Raw genomic sequence first — 10,895 nt, 5'->3', positions numbered from 1 at the left:
TCCAAGAATTGTAAGGCAAATTCACCATGATCACAAAAACTTGAAGATTTCTAGAGAGAGAAAGTGATTTTGAATGGGTTTTCTAGAGAGAGAAAGTGAATATGAAGCAAATTCTAGTGAGAGAAAGTGGTACAAACAAGTATTCTAGAGAGAGAAAGTCGAATTATGGATCAAATCAAGGAAAAATTCGATTTCTAGAACACAAAACACTCTCTAATCACGAAGATCAATAAGAACATGAAGAATCACCAAATCAAGATAGCCATCAAGGATCAATTCTTGATCAAATCAAGAACACCCGCTCTGATACCAATTGTAGTGGTGTTGATTCTGATGGCATGTACGGAATTAGAAAGATCTAGTGAATCATTAAGTAAAATCAAGAACACAAGGAGTAAATAAATCTTTGTAAGCTCTTATTAGATCTAGAAAGAATATACAAATGGGTTTGTACAAAGTTTCTCTCTCTAGTCTAACACTCCAAATGGATTCACTTACATAATAGGAGTCACTCGCTTCCTATTTATAGGAAAGACTCAACCCATTTACACATACAAAAGAGGAAAGCCTAAATCACTACTTCCAAGCATGACTTTGCACCCTAACAAAATGTGGGATGGAAAACGAACAGTGTTTTGAAAATAATTTCCTTAGATGCCTTAAAAAGAACCTAGATTGGATAACTCTTATCATTCCTTAAAGTACTGAACCCTATAGTTTCTGTGCCTTTTGAGGTTAGGAGGGAACTCTCGTTATACCCACAAAATAGTTATCAGTTTTTTAGTATTGAAGATATGGTGAGCCTCAAAGTAAAATTTGCACCTAGTCAATATACATGTTAGAAATGGTACATCAAATAACTTGAAGAAATCTGCAATTCAAAGTCAAATCTAAATCAAGTTCAAGTCAAAATCAAGAAGCAAGCAAGTTAAATATGAAGAGTTCATCAAGACAAAGAAGACGTGTGGTATAATGAAATTGATCTCTCAATAGTGGAATCATATGGGTAAGCTTGGATTTTCTGTCCATAATGGAGCTTATCGTGTTTACTGGACGAGTTCGGAAAAAAATGAGGGGTTAGTTAAGCTAAGTTTTTATAAACGAATTTTTGTGAAATGATTTTTAAAAATACACTATTTTCACAAATTTAATTCGGCGTAAAAATTATTTGCTCAAGATTGGTTTGACTTATTAAATATAATTATGAATCATTAATATAAGATATTGAGACTGTTGTCTAGGTTGTGATTTCATTGGAGCTTCCTCGTTGTGAAATCTGATCATGTGACAAAAAAGAGTGAAATACTTTAGTTTAAGTTTTATTTTTATTTTATTTTAAATATTTTTAGGTCATCTACATCTTTCCATTTGTTTATAATGTTTTATTCCTTTTTTTACTTGATGGCAAGTAAGGTTTAAGCTTGGGAGATTTGTTAGATGTCATTTCATGCATCTTATAGGGTAGTTTTTATTATCATTTTAGCATCATATTTTGTACATTTGCATGTCATTTGTTTAAATAATGTTCAGGTCATGTCTTTCGTTAGAATTCTCGTACTGCTCATGTTTTTATGTCAATTTCAGATAGTTCAAGTGGAGCAGTGCTTTGGGAGCAGCTGGATGCATGTTTGGAGCTTAAGGTGGAGCTTGGGACTTATGGAATATGTTTAATAATGATTGCAAGATGCTTTGGTTAAGAAACATTCGATCGAATTGATCACACGAAGAAAGAATCTACAATCTAAAGTTAAAGGATGTTGTTGGCAGATTTGACCCCCTGTCAGTATTTTGACCATATCTCGAGAACCGTAACTCTGATTGACGCGATTCAAAATGATCTGAAAAGTAGATGAAATTTTGGACGATTTAGGCACAACATGCGATCGCATGTTGTCTCTATGCGATCGCATGGAGCCTTTATGCAATCATAGGTTAGGTAGCAGCATGTATTCGAGGTTATTTTAGTGCCAAAAATTCATCCGGAACTGAAAAATGAAAACCTGCGATCGCATGTTGTGTACATGCGATCGCAAGTTGGCCAAAAAGTTCCAAAATAGCATCCTACTTCATTAAAAAGGCTCGTGATGCGTTTTCGGTAATACATGCGATCGTTGGTTGTCTATATGCGATCACATGCGCGTCGTTTTTGCTGCTGGACATATAAATAGACCCTTATAACCTTCCGGTAACCTAATTTGGCGATTCTAGAGGTTCCATACGACGAAAATACGATTTTTGAGGCATTTATTCTCTAATTTGAACGATTTCTGAAGACTTGAAGAATGTGGATCATCTCCATCAAATAGATTAGTAAGATTGGTTGTTTGATGTCTCTTTTCATTTGTTTTCATCAGATTTTAGTCATGTCTGGCTAAACCTTAGTTTTCAGTTCTACAAAGACAAGTACTTTTCATGTGATTAGTCATTAGATCTGATTTTTTATTTGTGTTTCTATCTAGATTCTTCAGTTTTGTTCTTAATGAATGTTTGATTTTGATTCTTGTTAGTCTGATCACCTAATTAGGGTTTAATCATTCCTGTTAATCAGTTATAAAATCCGTGATTGTTCTTATCAACTGGTAAAAGTAACAAGTAATAAATTGGTTCCGTGTTTGGGATTTGACTTTATTATAAACTATAAAATCATATATTTACGCTTCCGATCCTGTGAGAAGTATTGGATATTGCTGGAAATTTTACATAGATTATAATGCAAATTTTCTGATCTTAATTAAGAGCATGTTTGATTAGACAGTAAAAAGTTAGGGTTAATTGAAGAGCTTGTTTTGGTTAACTAAATAAGGTAAAAGAGAAATTACTAGAGCTTGTTATTTTTTCTCAGTACCAGCTTAGATAGAATGCATCTCAAATAATCAGATCTAGATCAGTTACATGATTAGGAAAGTCGCAGCAGAACTGAAATCGTTTTTTATATTGATTTTCGTTTAGTTTAATCACTGCATTTTTAGTTTTTAGCTTTTAATTAAAACCCCCTTTTATATTTTGATTCATGACTAGATGTGCCTGATGCAAAAAGGCATTGACTTTTAGACTGTGTCCCTGAGGATTCGACCCTGCTTCCTTGTGCTATATTTTTAGTGCAACCAACAGTAATAAATTTATTTGTTTAATACGTGCATGACAGCGTGTTAACACATACCAACCCTTGGTTGAATGGGCCCGAGGGTATTACATACCGAGGATAATTGGACCTATAATATGTTGACATTCCAACCCGATGGTTGAGGGGCCTGGGGTATTCCAACCCGATGGTTGATTGGACCCACAATATGTTGTTTGTTGTAAATGTTATATATTGTGTGTTGGTACTTTGGGGGAAACTCGCTAAGCTTTGTGCTTACAGTTTTTGGTTTATGGTTTCACGCGTTTTACAGGTTCGTAGCAAGGCGAAGGCGTGACCGTACACATCTTATTTTATGTCATTGATCTTGGTACATTGATTTTCAATAATGTTTTGAGAACACTATTTTTGTAAACATTTTATTAGTCAAAGGATCGTTTTGAAAAGTTTAAAACTGTTGAAATGGGATGTTACAAGTTGGTATCAGAGCCTTGGCTTGAGTGTATTGGAGGAATAATCATGTGAATCCAGTCTCTAACTAAGGAAAAAAGGGGTTTTAAAAATGATTTTCAAAAATAAGAGTTTTAGAAATAATTTTCAAGGTTGCTTTCAAAATAACCAAAAAGGATGTGATGTGTACGATCAGTCGACGCCAGTAAGTTGACCCCAAATTACCACATTGTTCTTTGATATTGTATTATGTTAAATTAGCATGTTAGTGATCGACTAGGGGTCTTCAGGAATTGCATGGTAGATTGCCTGATTATATGATGTCTGATAGCCTAGGGTTCTTCCTTATATGAAATTGACATCAGTACTGTAGTTGCACAATGTATACATTATAGTCGTACATAACTAAGATTTTATGGTCTGAGAATATTTGAATTGGCCTTATTTCATGTTCCTTGTCTAGTTGGGGGCTTAAGGGTAGGATCGAGTATTCAACTGTCTATAGGATCCAGTGTTATGTATGATTAACATACACGAGTGTTGTAGGGTTGGTGGAAGTTTCATGAGTGGGTGCAGTTTAGCGGGTCAGCGCGAGGAATGATTAGCCACTCTTGATAGAGTGAGGGTAGGATGAAGGTGCATCAGATATGCTGTGATTTAGAGATTGAGAATTTCGTATGAGGATATGCATGATTTTTATTGTGTTTTAGTGCCGGTCGGCTTCTCTGTTCGAATGATGCTTGTTTTGTGTTTTGTGGGACCCATGTTGATGAGAGTTAATCATAAAATGAATACAATAAATTACATGTTATGAAGGTTAAGTAATCTTAGAATGAAGGACTCATACCTATTGCGCAGCTTTTGTTTGAGTCCAACCGTTGTAGGGTTGAGCTCTTCAGTCGAAGGATTATTTAAGCTTGGTTGCATGTAATTGTATTCATGAAGTGGTTAGGTGACATTAGTAGGGGTCCTTCAATAGTTGATGGTAAACGGGGTGGGTATGGGTGAATCCTAGGACAACCTAGGGAGTATTTTAGTGCGATTGATTCGTTGTTGAGCAGGTTTCAAGAGTATTTTGTGACTAGGTTTTAGAGGACCCAAGATGATTTTTGAGGAAAGTATGGATATGTGTGGAAGGTAGTATTGGGCTCGTACTACTGGAAGCACAGGATTCATACTCGAATCAAGGAAGGTTTCGGGGATTCTAAGGGTTGGTCGGGGAAGGTTGCATGGTTGGATACCATGATTCGCAACAGTGTTTCCATTCATGTCGATCTTTTGGTTGTGTCTGCTCAGACATGATGATGGTCCTGGTAATTGTTTTGATCCCCAACAGTGTTATCGTTACGGGTTGTTTGGTGCAGATCTTGTAAGCTTATTGGTTTGAGGCCTCAAAGGTTTTGCTCGAGGTCGGGTATTTGAGTCGCGGGACTCAGGAAGGGGGCAATGTTTATAATCAACTTGCGTATTTGTAGCTAGGAGTGGGATAGTTGATTGATGGATTGGAATGTTGTTATCTGTGGTAAGGGTTATTCCCTTTCAATTTTTCCAAGTTCGGAGAAGAGTGAGCAGTCTCGTAACTTTCAGAGTTAGAAAAGGTAGTACCTACTTACGCTGGTTAGAGTTATGTTTTGGTTTAAGAACTAGTGGGTGGTAGTTCGAGCCCTAAGTGGGGGAGAACTGGGATTCTCGGGTCGAGTATTTTAGACGTTGAGGGATCTGCCATTTCGTTGTTTTGGATCACTGTCTTTAGATTAGTTAGGCAAATTTTGATCGATGGATCTTTTCCAGAAGTGGGTATGTTCAGATCCATGTGGGCCTTTATTCTCTAGTTTGAGTGTCAGTGTGTCCTTGACCACTGGTCATGGATTCATCATTCACCAGAGGTTCCCTTGAAAGTTTAGTTGTATCGGTCGTGATTCAGTGGTTGCGCCAAGCCGTCATAATGTTTAGTATATTCTATGTTCCTTCGGTCTTCAGGTAAGTTTACCCTCAATGGTGGAGTGGGAACTTGGTTCATAGCAGACTCAGGTTTTGGTAACCTACAGGATCATCTTAGAAGTCTTCTCGAGCTACTTGTGTAGTGATGGAATTCGTTCAGTCTCAATCAAGTATAGGGTCTTGTTTTGACCGATCATGAGGATGTTTTTTGTTTTGATTAAGGTGGCATTTCGATTATCTCTTGCATTTCTTTTATCTTTAGATGAGATTATGGGTTTCTTAAGTATGTGTATGGGGGTGTTCCATGTGACGTGGACTAGATGGAATTGGGGTTTTTGGTTCGAATTATGTGCATGGTTCTTTGTGACAACCGTCAATTTTCGGTCAAGTCAAAGTCAACTAAAGTCAACAAGTCAAACCGGTCAACCCAATTTGCCGTGAGTACTAGAGTTTACGTTATGTAACTTCTAAACAACTCTCTATTCTAATGAGAGATCATAAATTGAAGAGTGCGTACATCTAGATCTCCTTAACCTAAAACGGTGGTACGAAGAGAGCCAAACCGATAAAACAATGTTACATACTCATTGGGAGTATGCAAGATCCCTAAACAAGGCTTAACGGGGTTTACGGACCTTGCAGTGCGTAGCCGGACACTCAAAAAGGTCACCAGTGAAACCTCTCCCAAATCTCTCTAAGTATGTGAAATCTCTCTCACATATCTCTTTGTATGTGAAATCTCTCTAAGTATGTCAAATCTCTCCCAAATCTCTCTAAGTATGTGAAATCTCTCTCACATATCCCTTTGTATGTGAAATCTCTCCAAGTATGTCAAATCTCTCCCAAATCTCTCTAAGTATGTGAAATCTCTCTCACATATCTCTTGTATGTGAAATCTCTCCAAGTATGTCAAATCTCTCCCAAATCTCTCTAAGTATGTCAAATCTCTCCCAAATCTCTCTAAGTATGTGAAATCTCTCTCACATATCTCTTTGTATGTGAAATCTCTCCAAGTATGTCAAATCTCTCCCAAATCTCTCTAAGTATGTGAAATCTCTCTCACATATCTCTTTGTATGTGAAATCTCTCCAAGTGTGTCAAATCTCTCCCAAATCTCTCTAAGTATGTGAAATCTCTCTCACATATCCCTTTGTATGTGAAATCTCTCCAAGTATGTCAAATCTCTCCCAAATCTCTCTAAGTATGTCAAATCTCTCCCAAATCTCTCTAAGTATGTCAAATCTCTCCCAAATCTCTCCCAGTATGTGAAATCTCTCTCACGTATCTCTTTGTATGTGAAATCTCTCCAAGTACGTCAAATCTCTCCCAAATCTCTCTGAGAACGAGGAATCTCTCTCAAATCTCTCTCGAAATCTCTCCCAACTTTCTATAATCACTCGGGGCATCCCGACCCTCGAATTTGGCGAAAAATAGCCCAAGAACGGAAGTCTACGCGAAAAACGGACTTAAGGAAACGAACCCTCCAAACCGAAAGTACTATTCATGAACCGAACCGAAAGCACTATTCATGAGGGTCCAAACCGAAAGTACTGTTCATGAGCTGAACCGAAGTTACTGTTCATCCGAACCGAACCCAGCACTGAAGGAAGGTCCGAACCGAACCAGCATAGAAGGAAAAATCCGAACCGAAAGTACTGTTCATTACTGTTCACAACAGTGCCTTCGGTTCTAGCCTGACCTCGGACCGAACCTTGCCTTCGCGTCGGACTGCCTCCTTTCGGACCGAGCCTCGGACCAGACCCTCGCCTCGCCCCTTCTTCTGGCTCGCGCCTTCGCTTCCGAGACCAGCCACCCGCGTCCGAACCAAGCTCCGCCTGACCGGACTTCGGCCTAGGGACCGAGCTTCGGCCTAGGTCCGAAGAAACTCGCTGGAAATTACATTTTTCCCCCATTTTTGCATATTTTCGCGTTTTAAACCCATTTTTAATTATTTTAACATAGGATTTTCACCCAAAACTTTATTTTTAATTATAAGACCCCTAAGTTAATGATTTAATCACATTTTAAGGATAAAATCATATTTAAAAAGGAGTTGGTAAAGTACAAAAAGAAGAGTGTTGACCTTACCTTAGTTATGACGCAAGCAACCCCCACACCCACTCCATGACAACCCACACTCCTCTCCCCCATACCTTGTACTTTTTACCTCCCTCACAAGCCATCTCCATGCTTTGAGAGCTGGATATTCATCCTCTCTCCTCATTTTTCTCTCATTTGTTCTCATTTCACAAGAAGATCAAACTCCTTTCTCTCTCACTTTCTCTCTCTAGAAATCCGAGATTCAAGGGCTGATCTTGAGAGTTTCCTCCACCTTTGGTAAGAATAATCCATTTCCTTTAAGATTATCTCGATTATTTCCACTCAAATCATGAGTATCTTACACAAACTCCATTAAATTTGTGTTAGAGCTTCGAATCTTCAAGCGATTCTTCAAGTGTTCTTGGGTTGAACACTTCTCTTCTTCAACACTTATCTACTGAAATCACACAAGGTGAGTTCATACCCCTACATTTTCATGTTTTCTTAAGTTTTTTTTTTTTTTTTTTGGGGGGGGGGGGGGGGGGGGGGGGGGGAATACAAGTTAAAACACCAAGAACATAACTAAAATTTCCTAACAGCTTTCATCAGAAAAGTTTGACTCCATTCACGGACTGTTTTGGACCACCTTAAACATTTTAGTTTTCAAAACTGTTTTAGGTGCATGTAGTTCCACTTCTTAGCTTTAAAATGACTACTTGCACATCTCCATACGATTTTTCTACAAATTATGGTGATTTTTACAAAACTGCCTATCATTTCAAACACCAATCCGGACCAGTCTGTGATTATGGACTTTTCCACCTAAGTTGCAGGTCATTAAAAATCATGATAAAAATTATGAGTAAACTAGACACATTTTGGGAACTCCCAGAATTTACGGATTTAGTTTTCGACTTCGCATGATTTTCCTATGAATTTTCAAAAACAGTGTAGAAAGGCTGAAAACTTGTTAACAGCTTGTAATTTTTATAACACTTTGTATTATGTTGAGCAAAGTGTATAATGTCAAGTTCTAAGTATTGAATGTGATACGTTGTAAATTTTATCATCATAAACTGAAAATAAGTCATTCATGATAAGATTATTCATCTATTTAGAACACGTATATATATAAACTATAATAAGCATAGTTTAATGGATTTTATAATCCTAACGCTTTTTCATAAAAGAGTTCTTATATATTACAAACGTTTTGGATAAAACTATAATAGGTATAGTTTTCAATACATCACATAACACACACGTACGAAAAGGGTACATTCATACAGAAAGGTTTTACACTCCCGAATACAACTTGTAAACTTGTTAACCTAGATTGTGAGACATTCTCTTTCCGTACGTCCGAGTGCGGAATATAAAATCCTGTACGTTATAATCAGAGTCTCCTGGAGGGAGAACATGATAGTTATATATAGATCTATATTGGGTTTGACACCCCACACCTTGCTGCTAGCTACAGTTGGACCTGCAGGTCTACGGGTGATAATTGTCATTTCAGTTAATCGACGCCTGAGAAACGTCGTGGCAGGTTCATTAGTCTTAAGTATGATTATAGCGGCTCACATAAGGATATAACAATACATAAAGTTTACGGGATTTTTATAAAACTTTAATGGGTTTTATGACGATTTTAAAATCACCTTTTTACCTCAATAAGTACCGATATTATTGTCTACATTCGGTTTATGGTATTTATGACTACACATCATTTGAAACCACATTTATAACTTTAAGTATAGACGATACTTGTTATTTTCTCGGTCCTGAGACTTAGGACTACATATACATTAAGTATTAACAAACATAAGAATTTGCGGGAACATCATTTAATTCAAGTGCGTTTATGTCAATTTAAGCACATTTTATTTTCCTTTAATAAGAAAGGTTACTTATACATTTTGGTTGACGGTTATGAGACTACATTACATAAACTTTATAAAGAAAATATCGGATTTTCTGAATACATATCATATCATTTTTACAAGGAAAACGGTCTATTTCTCCAATAAAATATCTTATGAACTCACCAACCTTTGTGTTGACACTTTTCAAAACTACTTGTATTCTCAGGAATTCAGTGAAAACAGGAAACCAACAACGTTTTGAGGATGGGACGATAAGTCGTCAAACAGTTCATTTTGTTTCATAATGTAATTGATTCGAATCATGTAAACATATACATTGGTGTAACTTTTTCAGTTATATTTATGATGGTTGTATTTACTTTGAGCACTATTATACTCGTTGTTGTGATACCCTACATGAAGTCCTCCACCCCCGGACGTTTCCGCCATCCTTGGTTTGGGGGTGTGACATTCTTTTGGGTTTTAGCTTACGAATTGGACCAAGAGTGCAACCGAATCCTATCTGCGGGTCGTATGCGACTTTGTTTTCGTAAGGTTTTCCTTTGGTAGCAAATGTGGTGTGCTCAATTAGTGATGTGAGAGTGTCGACAAGGTCGGTGTGTTATCAGGGGCATTCCACTCATAGACTGTAGGCCTAGTGATCATGGGGATTCATTTCTTCTGCTTGTAGCACTTTCGGTGTTGATGCGCTGATGGGAGTCGGTGAGTCACAAATATGTTGGTTAGATAAAGGGAGCAGTAAGGGTTGTGGGAGTATCAGTCAGGTATCAGATAGTCTCAGCGGGTTGTATGCATTATAATTTCGGTTGTTCACAAGTTGTTGCTAGGATTGTGATTTTCAAGTTGGAAATTGATTATGTAGTAGTAAGTCATAACGTTCTTTGTGATTATCTTAAGTGGATGCCTAGGTGGGGTGCACCTGAGCCGATAGGGGTTTGATGTATTGTGAGTGTATCCATGCAAGGTTTGTATCTAGAATGAGGTGGGTTAAGAAATTTGTATGTCAAAGGCATTAACTGGAGGGTTTAAGATTTAGCTTATATGTATGTGCTCCGGGATGGTTCTACCTTTGTGAAGGCCGGGCAAGTGATGAGATTTCAGGATCATAGCAGTAGTGTATCGGTCTGACAGTTGAGGAAGTCAGTATTTGGTATCTCGTTGTGTTCATGGAATCGTCATCATCAGGAGTTGGATAGATATTTTGATGGATAGGTGTCATGCCTTTTGACTCATCAACTGGGGAGGAATCTGGTATTTCAAATAGTTGGTAGAAAAGTTGAGACCAGGGAGATTTCGACTGCTTTTGGAATGTAGCTAGGAGGCAGCACGATGTTTCGGGCAGTATTAGTGATTTGGGATTCGTGTGGGTAGAGTAGCTTGTTGTTCGAGAAATGCTAAGTAACTTGTATTTGGGATTAAATAATCTCAGAGTAATTGATTTGACCCTATTTCATAGCTCTCGTCTGAGTCTAACCATTGCAGGGTCAAGTATTCTA

The sequence above is a fragment of the Lactuca serriola genome, chromosome 6 (genome assembly GCF_051521515.1).
Source record: "Lactuca serriola cultivar US96UC23 chromosome 6, Lser_US96UC23_V15, whole genome shotgun sequence".
NCBI lineage: Eukaryota > Viridiplantae > Streptophyta > Magnoliopsida > Asterales > Asteraceae > Lactuca > Lactuca serriola.
Note: the sequence above shows the minus strand (reverse complement) of the source record.